At 40.3% G+C, this 12,895-nt stretch overlaps 1 protein-coding gene across 2 annotated transcripts in view; it reads left to right on the top strand.

Moving 5' to 3' along the window:
* Positions 1 to 3,334: 3,334 nt before the first annotated feature.
* Positions 3,335 to 12,895, top strand: part of RALYL (RALY RNA binding protein like) — a 374,061-nt gene continuing 364,500 nt past the window's right edge. For both annotated transcript variants that reach the window (XM_032689798.1, XM_032689791.1), the window contains exons 1-2: positions 3,335 to 3,528; positions 4,467 to 4,553. The gene's annotated coding sequence lies outside the window, so the exon portion shown is untranslated. The remainder of the gene's footprint in view (positions 3,529 to 4,466; positions 4,554 to 12,895) is intronic.

Here is a 12,895-nt window from a genome sequence, read left to right as displayed (position 1 = left end):
AATGCTTATGCCCTTGAAATTACCTAAGTGATACTCCTTTTCCTTCATTTTGAACTGCACCCTTTTACCGTACACTTTGCTGAGCACTGTGCATAACCAAGCTATAACATCTGGCATGTGCTGAACCTCTTTTTGGTCCAGCATCGAGTATTCAACTGCTTTTGGAGGAAACGTCCCTTAGGAGTAGCCGGAAAGTAGACACTGATGAATAAACACCTCCTGAGATTCTGTGAAAACAGCATCGTTCCAAGGTCTTTCTTGCTTGTAACCTACTCCAAACACATATTCTTGCCAAACCTCTTGCAACTCTTACCCTCTAATGCTTACTTCACCTTAATAGATTGCTAGCAGAAAAGTGACAGAAACATACACTGGTGATTCTTTAGGTAAAGCTAAGGTTAAGTCCTCAGGAATAAGTTCATTTTCACAGTATTTACAATGCTAGCTATAGCAGGAACTCATTTTGTTACATTTTCTGAGCCTGGATCCCCCTCAGCTCTGTCTATAGACCTGGTCTGGAAGCTGCCCCTAAGCTCTGCAGCTTTCAGTGTTTATATTCAAATTTGCCAAATTTATTGCAATGACTTTTTAACTCACAGAATAAGCAATCAATACGTACACATTGAAAAGAAAAACATACATATTTGCATGTTTACTTTATTCCTAGTTCTTGGAATCTACTGAGTAAATAATATATAAAATATATTGTCCAAAATGTACATATCCTTTTTCTTATATATGTGTCAACATAATCCAAGTTTACAAGTCAGATCTATTGTATAACTTGGGATTATAAAAACACTATCCTTTAACTTTTTTTGTTGTTATTTCGGGAAGACTTATGTGCTCAAAATTACATAAACAGCAATGGAAACTGAAAAGCAACAGCAAAATAGGATTATTATTTAGGCCTCAATTCTGCAAATACATTTTGATGCTAAACATAATTTTAAAAACCCACCTCAGTCATTCTACTGGATTTATACGTGCAGTGCCTAGAGCTACACAAAACTGAAGTGTGCTGTCTAAGGAAATACACCTCACACACCCGAAATCTCAAGACATGACGGTTTGTGATACCAACATGACAATATGACTGAGTTTATTGACATATGTATGTAAACCATTGTACAGTTAAGTTGCTTAGTTTTTGCACTAAATGTTTTAATTCCTTTCAAATTATTGTATCTTTAAGAACTTCCTTTTGTTTGTTTGTTTTAAACCTTCTCAGATGTACAGCTTTACTCCTGAGAGGCAAACTTAGCAAACATTACAAAATGCCAGAACAAGCCCAGTGCCAAAATAAAAAGCAAGCCAGAAAACATAATTGTTTATATATATATTTAAATTTTGTCCAGTGTTCTTTTTATACTTTATAAAAGAAGTTGAAAGCAAGGAAGAAAGGGAGCATTTCTTTTCATTTTCTGGAAACACTGGGGAAGAGATACAGGATAGGAAAGAAAGAAATGGTCAGGGCAAGGGAAAAAGCTTTGTGTGAGGATGTGAAGAAGGCAGGCTGGTGCCCTCACCAGTCTTTTATATAGCAGGGCATCCTCTTACTGGTCAGAGCAATTTTTGTAGAGTAATAACCTGACTGTATCTCCTGCCTCCTGACCTGGATGAAAAGAGAGGGGCTCTAAAAAAAAAAAAGTGAGTGAAAAACGGCAGGGGAGCAGGGAAGTGTTGCCTGGACTGCTCCCTCCATCACAGTGCCTGGTTTATGGATGCACACTTCTATTCCTCTGTTAATTTACCTCATGCAGATGTCTCTTGTGGCTCTTCTAATACTGAAGCAGTAAAAAAGTAAGTTTGTGGGTGATTGTTAGCTGTGAACATTTTGGGGGCCAGTGAAGTGAGGACACAGCTGAGGCGGTGGGTTGGGGCCTGGCAGTGGCTGAGCAGGTTTTGCTTCAGTTGGAGCCGGATCAAAGCTACTCTCAGCCCCAGCCGCCGCTCCCTGCGACTGCTGTATTTGTTAATAAGGAGACAAGCGAGGAGAGCTAAAAAGGGAAAAAAGCAAGAGTCTTGAGGGAACTCTCAGCAACAGTAGCACACAGCCTGCTCCAATGTATTGCTCATATGTTAAAAGAAAAGGGAGAGAGCTGCCATCCGGCCAGCCACGGGGCCGCGTTTTTGTGTGCTAGGGCTCGACCCAAACACGTCCACCGCTGCGGGCTGTGGTGCCGTGGGAGGCTGCCCTGCCAGGGTCACTGTGCCGGGAACTCACTGCCCTGCAGCACACTGCTCGCGGCTGCGGGCTGCTCTCGGGAGCGCACCCCTCAGTGAGTGTCCCCCTCCGAAAACACTTGTTTACTTCCCATTTCGTCCAGCAACTTTGGGATGGGAAGCATCAGACCTGCCGCTGGAAGAACAGGAGGAGGGAGAGGCTGTGCAGCAGGGCAGGGGCTGGAAAACAAAAGCGGTGACGGATGGGACCGGTGGCACCTGTCCTTCTCTCCCCCGCTACTCAGACATGACTGGGACCACAGTGACTGCAGCCCCGGCACTCGGCACGGAAACACCCCGAGCTGCGCACACACCAGAGCAGGAGTGGCACAGGGGAACCCCCCGCTTTCCCCACCGCGCTGCACCGGCAGCAGCGGTGCCCCGGAGCTGGCGTGACAGGAGGGGATGCCCCTCCATGCCTTGTCTGCCTGCCGGGGTACTCCGCGCACCCACGCTGAGCCAGAGCTGCACATAGGCAGGGGATCAGGGCTGGCACCCCGTGCAGACGGCGAGCCGGGAGGCGGGCGACCCCCCTGCGTGCGCGCACACACTCGGTACCCCCCGCACTGTGCCTCCGTCCCCGCCGGGTCGGCGGGAGCGGTACCCCGAGCGCACACGCCCCGGCGCCCGGCGCTCCTCGGGGTCCGCCGCCGGGTGTATCGCACCACTCACCCGGGCGAACCCCGCCGCCCTTCCGCTCCGCTCCCGGGGCCGAGCGGCACCGCAGCGGGGGAGCGGCGGCGGCGGCACCGCGGCCGGAGGGCAACAGGCGGGCGGGAGGCGCCAGGCGACAACTTCGCGCAGCGCCGCCGAGCAAGTTGCGCTGCCGCGCAGGACGTGCCCGCCTCCGCACCCCGCCCGCGAGGCCGCTGCGCGCCCGCGCTCGGCGGGAGTGAGGGAGGGAGGGAGGGAGGGAGAGAGTGAGTGAGTGAGTGAGTGAGTGAGCGAGCGAGTGAGTGGTGCGGATGTGAGTGCGGGGGCGAGCGGCACCTGCCGGGGCCGGCGGGGCCGCCGCGGTGCGGGTGCGGTGCCGGTGCCGAGCGCTGGGCGGTGGCGAAGCCGGGCGGCTGCGGCGGGCGCGGAGCGGAGCGGGCTGGGCTCGGGCTGGGTCCGCGCCCGGCGCCGCCGCCGCCGCCGCTGCGCCCTCCCGGCTGCGAGTCCGCCCGGCTCCGGATCACGTGGCGGTTGCCGGAGGCAGAGACTAGAGAGGAGAGAAAAAAAAAGCGCCTCATTCCTTCTTCCACCGCCATACTGTATTTTATAGTAACTCTCATTTTTATTCCTCCCTTTTACTCCCGCTCGGTGAGTACCTTTCCGCTGACATTCTTGTCCTCCTTTTTTTGTCCTGTTTTTTTTTCTTCCTTTTGTTTTTTTTTTTTTTTTGTTTTCTTTTTTTTTCTTCTTTTTTTTTTTTTTTCTTCCTCTTTGATTATTGTTTAAATGGATTTGATCTTTTGCTGATGACAAGTTTTTTTCCTAGCATGCGATGGTTACTAAACTGTGAGCAAAAGGTGCTGCTGGGGCCGGGAGTCACTGGGAATGAAAAATTATAATATTAATTATACAGACTTGCCAGTCCAGCAACAACTGGTATATATTTAGTAGCTATATATCTATATATGCAACTGGTTTTGTTGTGTCACGGAAAACCCATGTGAAATATGATGCTTATTTTTTAAAGATAAGAGAAAAGGCATGTTTCTAACTCTTTTTGCAGAAGATTTTCTCTGGTGTTGTTTTATTTTTATTTTTAGGTGGTTTTTAAGGTTTTTTTTTTTTTTTCCATAAAGAGATGGGAGTTGCAAGTGCATTTTGCAGCAGTGTTTACACAGAGTTTGTAATCTTGCAATACTGGTGGAAGCCACAGAGCAAGATAATAATTTTATTATTTTTGTTACTGTTTCTTTTTTTGTTGGTTTTTTTTTTTTTCCTTTTTGACAGTGCAATCAGCAGGGTTTTTTGTTTTTCCTCTTCTTCAGTTTTTGATACCTATTTATAATGTGAAACTTTTCTTGCAGTGTGTTGCAGTTATCATTTTTAAATACTTTTTTTTTCCTCCTTAAAGACAACAAAGCAAAACAGAAAGCCAAAGAGATGATTGTTACTTTTGCACATTTTGCACCTTGACTTTTTTATTCTTTTGCCAGCAGTGTTTTAAGATGGTTGTTGTTATCATGATGATGATGATAATGATAGATATATACATATATACAAATAAATACATTTTCAAATGATGGCAGTGGAAGGTTTTCCTGGAGAATGAAGTGCGGTTTGGTTTCCTTGTCAACGGAAGATGAAGTGAACAACTGAACATCTCCCCAGTGCAGGTACTTCATCTCCTTGTAGGCGTTTCCACGCTGTGTAAATTACATTGTGAGATTTTTTTTTTTTAGAGAAATCTCCTTCCACCCCTTTCTAAAGGTATCTGTGCAATATACATGAGGACTGGACTAAATATCTGTGCCTTGTGGTTGCTTGCATGTGTGCAAAATGTTGCACTAATTGAGCCTAGGTCGGTTAGGCTGAAGAGAGGTGTTTTATGTGCTGTGCTGTGCTGTACTGTATAGATGGGAAAGCAGCTGGGGTAAAAAAATACAGGCATCCCCCCTCTCCTCCTTATAATTTAAAACAAAACAAAACAAAAACAAAACCCAAACAAAGAAACAAACAAAAAAAAGCAAAACAACCAAAAGTAAAGCCCAAACCGAACATGGATGGAACCTGGAGATCCTCATTATGAGTGCAAATACTTACAGGACTATAGACAAAAACAAAAGCCCTGGCCCTGTATTGTGGTGACTTGTGTGTTTGTGTGTGTCTGTTTAAAAATTATCCATTAGAAAATAGCTGTGAAACAGCAAAGGAGGCTCCCTCGGAGAGCTGGCTCACTGCCACATGAGGCATATTTTGTTGCCCTAGGGGCAGCAAAACCTTTATATCCAACTTCTGCTCTTCATATTAAAAAGGTGTAAACAAGGCAGTAGGTTGCTTCTTATGAATTTAATTCATTGGGATGGAGATTAGTCAGAAACCGATATTTGCTTGAAGGTGTTTCCTTTTATTTTGGTGATTAATAATGCCACTGGCTGATAGGGAATCAGAAACTGTTACTTTCTGTCATGGTACTGAGAGTTCAGGATTGGAGGAGAAACTGTTACTTTTGTTTGAGAGCACCTAAATAGTTAACAGGGACCACCCCGATGTACAAACAGGATATTGGTTCTCTAAAGTACAATTTGGAAAGGTTTTTCCAGATGACAGGGTGGTTTTTGTTCTTTGGATTTTTGGTGTGTTTTTTTTTTTTCTCCCCAGAAAGAAATATGGTGCAATATTATGCTGAAGTTGAAGTACAGAATGTTCGGCGGTGTTCTCTGTTGCTTACTTTATTGTGATGGGATTGCTTAATGTATTTTATAGAAACAGCTTTTAGGGATCTGTAACTGACTGTAAAGATATACTGTGTATTCAGATGTGGAAACTAAAGTAAGTTACAGGGGATATATTTCTTTTGTCGCTGTTGTATAAGCAAATATAATTCGTAGAATCACAAATGCATTCGGAAGTTTGAATCTTCTAATGCTTATGTTTACATTCTTGTAACTTAACAGCTTCCTTTAAAGTAGAAAGTGTGTATAAGAAATGTATATATCATGCAATTAGTAGTGTTGAAAAATAAATAAATTCACTTATCTTTGTAGAAACATAACTATTATGTATTTACAGTGGCTTTTTCCAGTTTAAATGTAATACAAATATTTAGCACATATTTATGCATGACTTCTGCTCTGACATGATGAAATACTTTTGGCAATATAACAGGGTCAATAATTCATGTGTCTAAAAACCAGTTGAGATATTTGCATGATAGATTATGATGACTTCTCCAAAATAGTTATGAACTGTTGGGTCAATATTCCATATTTTAAGAAGACTCAACCTGCTTATTTTTTTATGATTTAATTTGAAAGCAAGCCATTAAAAACGAGAGTGATTGAAACATATCTCCACCCCTCTTTTTATTTTCATCCCTCTTTATTTTTAAATTAAGTTTTTTCTTTAAATTATGTGGAACTCCTGGTTAGCAAAATATTTTTGATACTGCTAGACCACTGAAATAAAGTAACTAGGCTAGCAATTTCCAGAATGATGTTCCTTTTGTCCTTTCTTTTAATATTGCAGGTGTGTTGTGTAATTTTGTACAGATAGTTGCTGACTGAAGATCTAATCCTGCTCACCTAGTCTTATCTTGAAGTCTGAGAAAGAAAGTTTTAGGAATGCACTATTTTTAGCACCCAGATTTCATCCACAAAGCACCTGTTGTCTGAGTAGCATGGCAATTAATATACCTAAATTTCATTTGCAGCAGTCTGAGATTGTACAAGTTCTTATGTAGCAAACAACCTAGTGATTTTAAAGTAGGCATAAATGAGCTAATTTGGAAAGAGGATACTTCTACCTCCTGCAGTATGTGGGCACAGTAGGTTTTGGATTGGTGGAATCGGTTCTGGCCTGAGGCTTCCATATGCTATGACTAATGATGTTGAAGGCATGTTTTAGAAAACCATTGTTAATGTCAAAGACAACTGTCCTTTTGAGATAAATAAAAATTTTGCCTACAAACTGCAACTTAGTTTCTACAAGTGATGATATGATTACATTTCTTATTTTTAGTATGAGATATATTTGTACTGTTCTTATTTCTGAAAGTGATGACTGTCCAGTCTTAAATAACATCTGTTTTTCTTTACATCTGTTTTCACATTCAGGAAAGCATAGGAATTTAAGATATCTTTATAAAGGGTTATAAAGTGAAAGCTTTGAAAAATAATTTTTCATAACTAGCTACTCTTAACAGTACTTAGTTGCATATAAAAATGAACAGGTGAACAGAAGTTGAAAACTGTATAGTGCACAGTGTGCTGACTCAGGAATACATGTTTTTAGCTCCTGTAGTGGCCTGAATTGGCAACAGAAGCATATCTTCTCACGTTTTACTACAGAGAGGACTGGAGTGGCCTATGGAGTCATCAAGTCTGTTTGCTGTGATGTTAATCTGGTCTTCTTATTTTATTCAGATTCAGCAAGCTCCGGTTTAAATTTAGCTGGTGTATCACTCTTACTGCACCTCTTGAAGGCTGGATAGAGCCTCACTCAGGATGTTAAAAACATTGTTCCTGTCCTAAATTTGTTTTCAGACAGTTTATTCTCCTTTATTTTATGTGCCCGTGCTGACCCTAAACAGTGAGGCTCTTTCTTCACATCTTTGCTCTTCAGAGTATATTTTTAGAGAGCAATTGCAGCCTGCTGTCACTCATGTTTTCTGAGCTCAGTGGCGGGGATTCCCGGCAGTGTGGCTGGCTCTGGGAGGGGATGTTGAGATTGGCTCTCCCCAAAGTCATGGTGCAGAAGAAACAGAGCAGCTGCATTTGAATTCTCTTCTGCCCAACCTTGTTTGTTCTGCTTTCAGGTGCAAACATGGCGCTCCAATTGCTGGCTCTCACATCAGCCTGAATGGTTCCACCTGGAGCCACACATGTGGACACGCCTTCTTATGGTGAAATAGGTTTTGTACCACGTAGCCCTTCCCTTCACTCTGCCTAATCAACCTGAATTTCTTTGGTTAGAATGTAGCAGCAGAGGACTCTTGGGAATTTCTTCTGCAAGGCTCTGATTTTTAAACTCCCAAGAGTCTTCTACGTATTGTTTTAGTATTTTGTATTCATACTAGCCAAGGGAATGTGAATGGGCTGGAGGCAACACTGTGTCAGGGACTGTCTTCTGTCAGGAATAAATGTGAAAGTTGGATACAGTGTTTTTTAAATATAATTTCCCTATTAGTTTCTTCGTAGATCGCTTATGTCTTAGCTCTATAATCTTCTAAAGCATTATTCTATGAGGAGTTTGTTTCTCTTTTACAGTGCAATTTTTCCTATTTTCTTCCTTCCCTACATTTCGAGTTTTGAAAGATAAAAAGATAAAAAAGCTTAATAGTGCTTAAAGTGTGGGATTATAAAGATTAATAGGTCTGCCCTCAGATGAACATTTTAACTTCCCTTGGTCTTAGAGGATGTGGTGCTCTGTCAAATTCTGGAGCCCAATCCTGTGTTTTAAGTACTTAAATATCTGAATACAAGGCTAAAGATGAATATTTCCTGATGAAAAATCACGTAATCTGTGACACACTGTGTGTAGTCATCCAGTTTGTAGCTCCCTTAAACTCATATCCAGAGTGACAGAAGAAAACAAAATGCTAATCATAAGTGATATGAACATTTTCATCTTTGTTAAGGTACCAATTTTATTTTATGATCTTTGAACAATTACTGGAGTAAAATGGCTGGTAGATTATAGTTTTGCACATACATAGATTGGAATAATTTGTACCTTTTTTCCTCTCTCTTTTCTCTTTTCTATTTCAAAATGACACTCTAATCTCTACAATGTATTTAATTCTTCAAAAGCATTTATACTTCAGATTTGGGAGTATTTTCTGAGAAAGTTTATTTTTGCGCACTGAATTGTGATTTCCCATCTCTTTGAATCATCTACCAACAATTAAAAAAATAGTTAAGTAGGCCTTCAAATTGCTAAATAAATCTCAGGTTGCTTAGTGTGAATACAATTACTGTGTTTTTATCATTATGGTGTTCTGGAATAAAAATATAGATAGGTAGATGAATAGATAGAATCACAGAGATAGATATTTTTAGAGATGTTTTTAGTGTGATAGAGAATTAGCAGAAATCTTACATTAATTAATTATCCTTCAGGACTTAATCAACACTTTTGTTTAATAACTAAGAGTTTAACTTATACAGACCAATATTATCTACCGCCGCTACACAAAAGCTGTAGAATTAATAAATTGCCTCTCTGGTGCATCTCTGTGTGTCTCCTGGCTCCTTGCGTGTTGGCTGACCTGCCAGGATGTCAGGGCTCAACCATTCTGCAGTTGCATTTCAGTTTCAGGAACAGAGTTGTTTTTTTTTTTCTCTGATGTAGTTCCTTCATGGTTATGCTAATAAGCATAATAATTTCTACTCTGACATGAATAGTAGAGGTTTGAAGAAGCAAAGATGGATTTTATACGAGTGGTGACCAACAGTGGTTATGAACATGAACATGGTGGAATATGAATGACACTCCTAAGCCTCTTTATTTTTCCTTTGCACAATCATGAGTTTTTCTCCTAAAATACCCAAAGGTCTGATTAAACTTGATTTACATCAGTGGTCCTTCCCAGGTGGCCCTCTCCTGCTGTCAGTGATTATTGCCTCTACTGATGTGCAGTCTCTGAGCAACCAAGTCAATGTGGAGCTCTGGAAATAGCTGATGCTTTCCATGGTAATTCTATGGTCCTCTGAGAACAGCTTACAGTCCCTTGTACAGGCATAACTTATAAAAGCCAGTACAGGCCATTATTATTATTTAAAGAACAATAGATCATAAAGGATACAATGATAATTACTGGACCTTGGTGATTATTGAATGACTTGCTGAAAGTCAGGTCCCAGTCTTCCTACTGTGCCCCATACCAACAGCCTTTATTTTAACCTGCTCAGTCACACTGGTTCCTTTCATCAAGCTCCTCCCCTGAGTCAAGCATGTGCTTTGTGTTGTTCAGGGTCAGCAAAAAGGGGATATCTGGCACAAATCAAGTATTAATAAGATTCTTCACCTGTCTGAAACAAGGCTGAACTCGTTCTGTAGAAAAGCATCACGTTAGCACAGTTCATTCAGTAAAAAAGGTGTGTCTGTTTTGTTGAGCGTTTTGTGAAGTTGAACAGTACCTATTGTCAAATAGATACAACACATCTTGCTAAACAGGGGAAACTTTATGCTTTGGAGGAGACACTGCACATGTACACCTTGCATGCAGTATTTTTAGGCTGACTGAAGAATTGGAGTTTCTGTCTCAAAGAATTATATTTGTATGTGTTGAGAATGCTAGTCCCTGTTTCTGTTTTGTTGTGTTATAATGGAGTGCAGAAGCACTAAAATATTTGCACTATAATGGAGTGCAGAAGCATTAAAATGTTAGCACTGTCCTAGTGCTTTATTAGAACAATATGAATGGAAGTACCAAAGATAGTCTTGTGCATTTTTGCACACCAGGCCTGCACTCAGGGCTTGCTGAATGCTAACAGCTATTATTGTGGATGGAGGGAGTTACAGTAGTAAGTCACTGACTTTTTACAATGAAACATTGTGCTTTTAGTAATTGCAGCAACATGCTTCTGAGTTAGGTTTGTAATGCAGAATTACTTTCTATAAAGAGAAGTTATTCTACTCAGTTACAATATTTTATCAAAAAATCCTTCACACAATAAATATTAGGATAGAAGGTAGGATTTAAAAATGTGCTGTGCAAACTGTCATGCAGTGTCTATGAAAGAGACCCCCCAAAGGTATAATGAAAAAAAAGCCTTCCTGTTTGGGTACCTATAAAAGGGATTAATTTTTTTTTTCTAAACAACAACAACAACAACAAAATCAGTAGTATCATCTTGTTTTTCATCTTGTATTTGGCGCTGATTTCACAGGATAAAACCCAGCACTTGAGATGTTACACAGTAGGTCAGTTTTCTAATGTAGTTTTCCAAACTGCAGAAGAAGAAGGATGTAATTATGTTTCCTTCCTGCTTATACAACTTCCAGTTAAATGGGAGTTTTGTAAATGGGACAAGACTGACTTTGAAGAGGTTAGCATCTTCTAGTTGCACACTTGTAAGTGGAAGACAATTAATGTACATTATGCATAATGAAAAGAGAAACTGCATTTATGCCACTTTTGCTTTACAGGGGTAGTATATCAGGACATTGATACTATTTTTGTTGGTTATCATTTTACGAGAAAAGCATACCGTGTTACCATTCATCAGCATGTGCCCCGCTCCCATGGGTGGTGTAGAAATAGAAAGGTGCAGAATCGGACCCTGGTCCTACTAAAATCAGTGATACATATGCTGGTCAAAATTTCATGTCAAAACCTTTTTTTTCTGTAGGTTTTTGATTAAGTGGTTCACACAAAGGCTCGATTCATCTCACTTAACCTTGTTGTTTAAAAAATAGGTTTTCAGAACTGAGCTAGTCATCATTTTAGCCATCTAAAAGTTAGTGATTGAAGTCTAACACAGTTGCTCAAGGCTTTGTAGTCAATGGAGATATATAGCCACCTCCAGAGAATTACAGATTACATCCCAAAAGAGGCATCTATGGACAGCTGAGACGAACAACCTTCCTAAAACGCCTCTCTCTTTTCACTGATGAGAGAGAACCTAGATGGCCCATTTAAAATAGATTCCTAACTTTTTGATGGACAAAGTTAAAGGAGATGAATCTCATGCTCCCCAGTCCTCCCACCTCTTGAAATAATAATTTCTCAATGAAATATCTAGTTCAATTATTTTTTTCGCCACTAGAATCTTCATGGCTTTAAGTTTTTACTTTAATATTTTCAACTTCTTCAGTAATTCTTTTTACAGAAATGCAAATATGTTTCTAAACACTTTGGATCAATTCTGGGCTATGACAAAATTCACAAAGATTTCTGATGGGGCCAAGATTTCACAACTTTTTTCTCTTGCTTTACACAGTTTTCTGTCTGTAATGTAATCTGACAAAAATCAATCTTTCAATGAGTTCTCCTCACAGAGTCCTATTCTAAAATCCAGGGACTTGAGCTATTGGGTACAGTTATGGACTTCATTTGAAAACCTCTGACAATAATTGAAACAAGAATTATGTGGGTGGCAATGGAATCAACTAGTTGTACTTTGTTCTTGTAAATTAATGTAAGATATATAGTTACAGTGTTAAAAAATCATTAGCAGACCAACAAACAGTAGACATTCTGAACTTGAAAGTTCTAGGTATCTCTGAAGTGCGATTTTAAAACTAAAAAAGTCTTTTTAGTTTGTAAGCTGAGGTGATTCAGGAAATGTGGGGAAATATTTAGCCATTGATAGCACGCCACTAATGTCCTCATGTATGTTCTTGTTTTAAAATACTCCAGTAAAACCTGTACTTTTGAATACCCAGATAGATTTTATCTGTCTCAGATAATTTTCTAGAGAAGATTGGAATTTTACAAGACTGAGTGTTAACGTCTGTAAAATCGGCTCTTACATAAAGTTTACTTCAGTGCCTTTGTTTAGATTTTGCCCAAGTCATGGTGAGTATCAGGATGCCAAAGCACTGGCCAATCTGTGCCACTACCTAGTATGCTGTGATATCATTCTCTTCTTCCACAAATCATGAATTCTGCTATTTCATTCAATATATTTTTGGGCTCTCTGTAGGACTTTGTACAGGTAGTGAAATATGTGAACATAGTGTACATGTTTCCTCTATAGGGTTTGTCTTGACACAGTGCTATCTGTATGCCTGTGCAAAGGTCATTAAACTGCTTGCATAGGCCGTATTTTTCACTGACAGCATAGTATGAAACTGAACTAAAGCTGAATCCAAATTAGAAATGAACCATTTGGTATTATAGGAGTACGCACAAAACTCAGCGTAGTGAGAGTTAATTGCCCAAATACCACAGTGTTACTACCATGATAAAGTATGATGCAGCTGTGAGCTCTAACAGCTACAATATAATGGTTTGTACAGACTCAGAAATCTTACAGACTTGTCAGAATTGAGAAGGGGAGTTAAAAAGTTG

This window comes from Chiroxiphia lanceolata, chromosome 1 (assembly GCF_009829145.1).
Source record: "Chiroxiphia lanceolata isolate bChiLan1 chromosome 1, bChiLan1.pri, whole genome shotgun sequence".
In the NCBI taxonomy this organism is placed as follows: Eukaryota; Metazoa; Chordata; class Aves; order Passeriformes; family Pipridae; genus Chiroxiphia; species Chiroxiphia lanceolata.
This window is presented reverse-complemented; position numbering and strand designations above follow the sequence as displayed.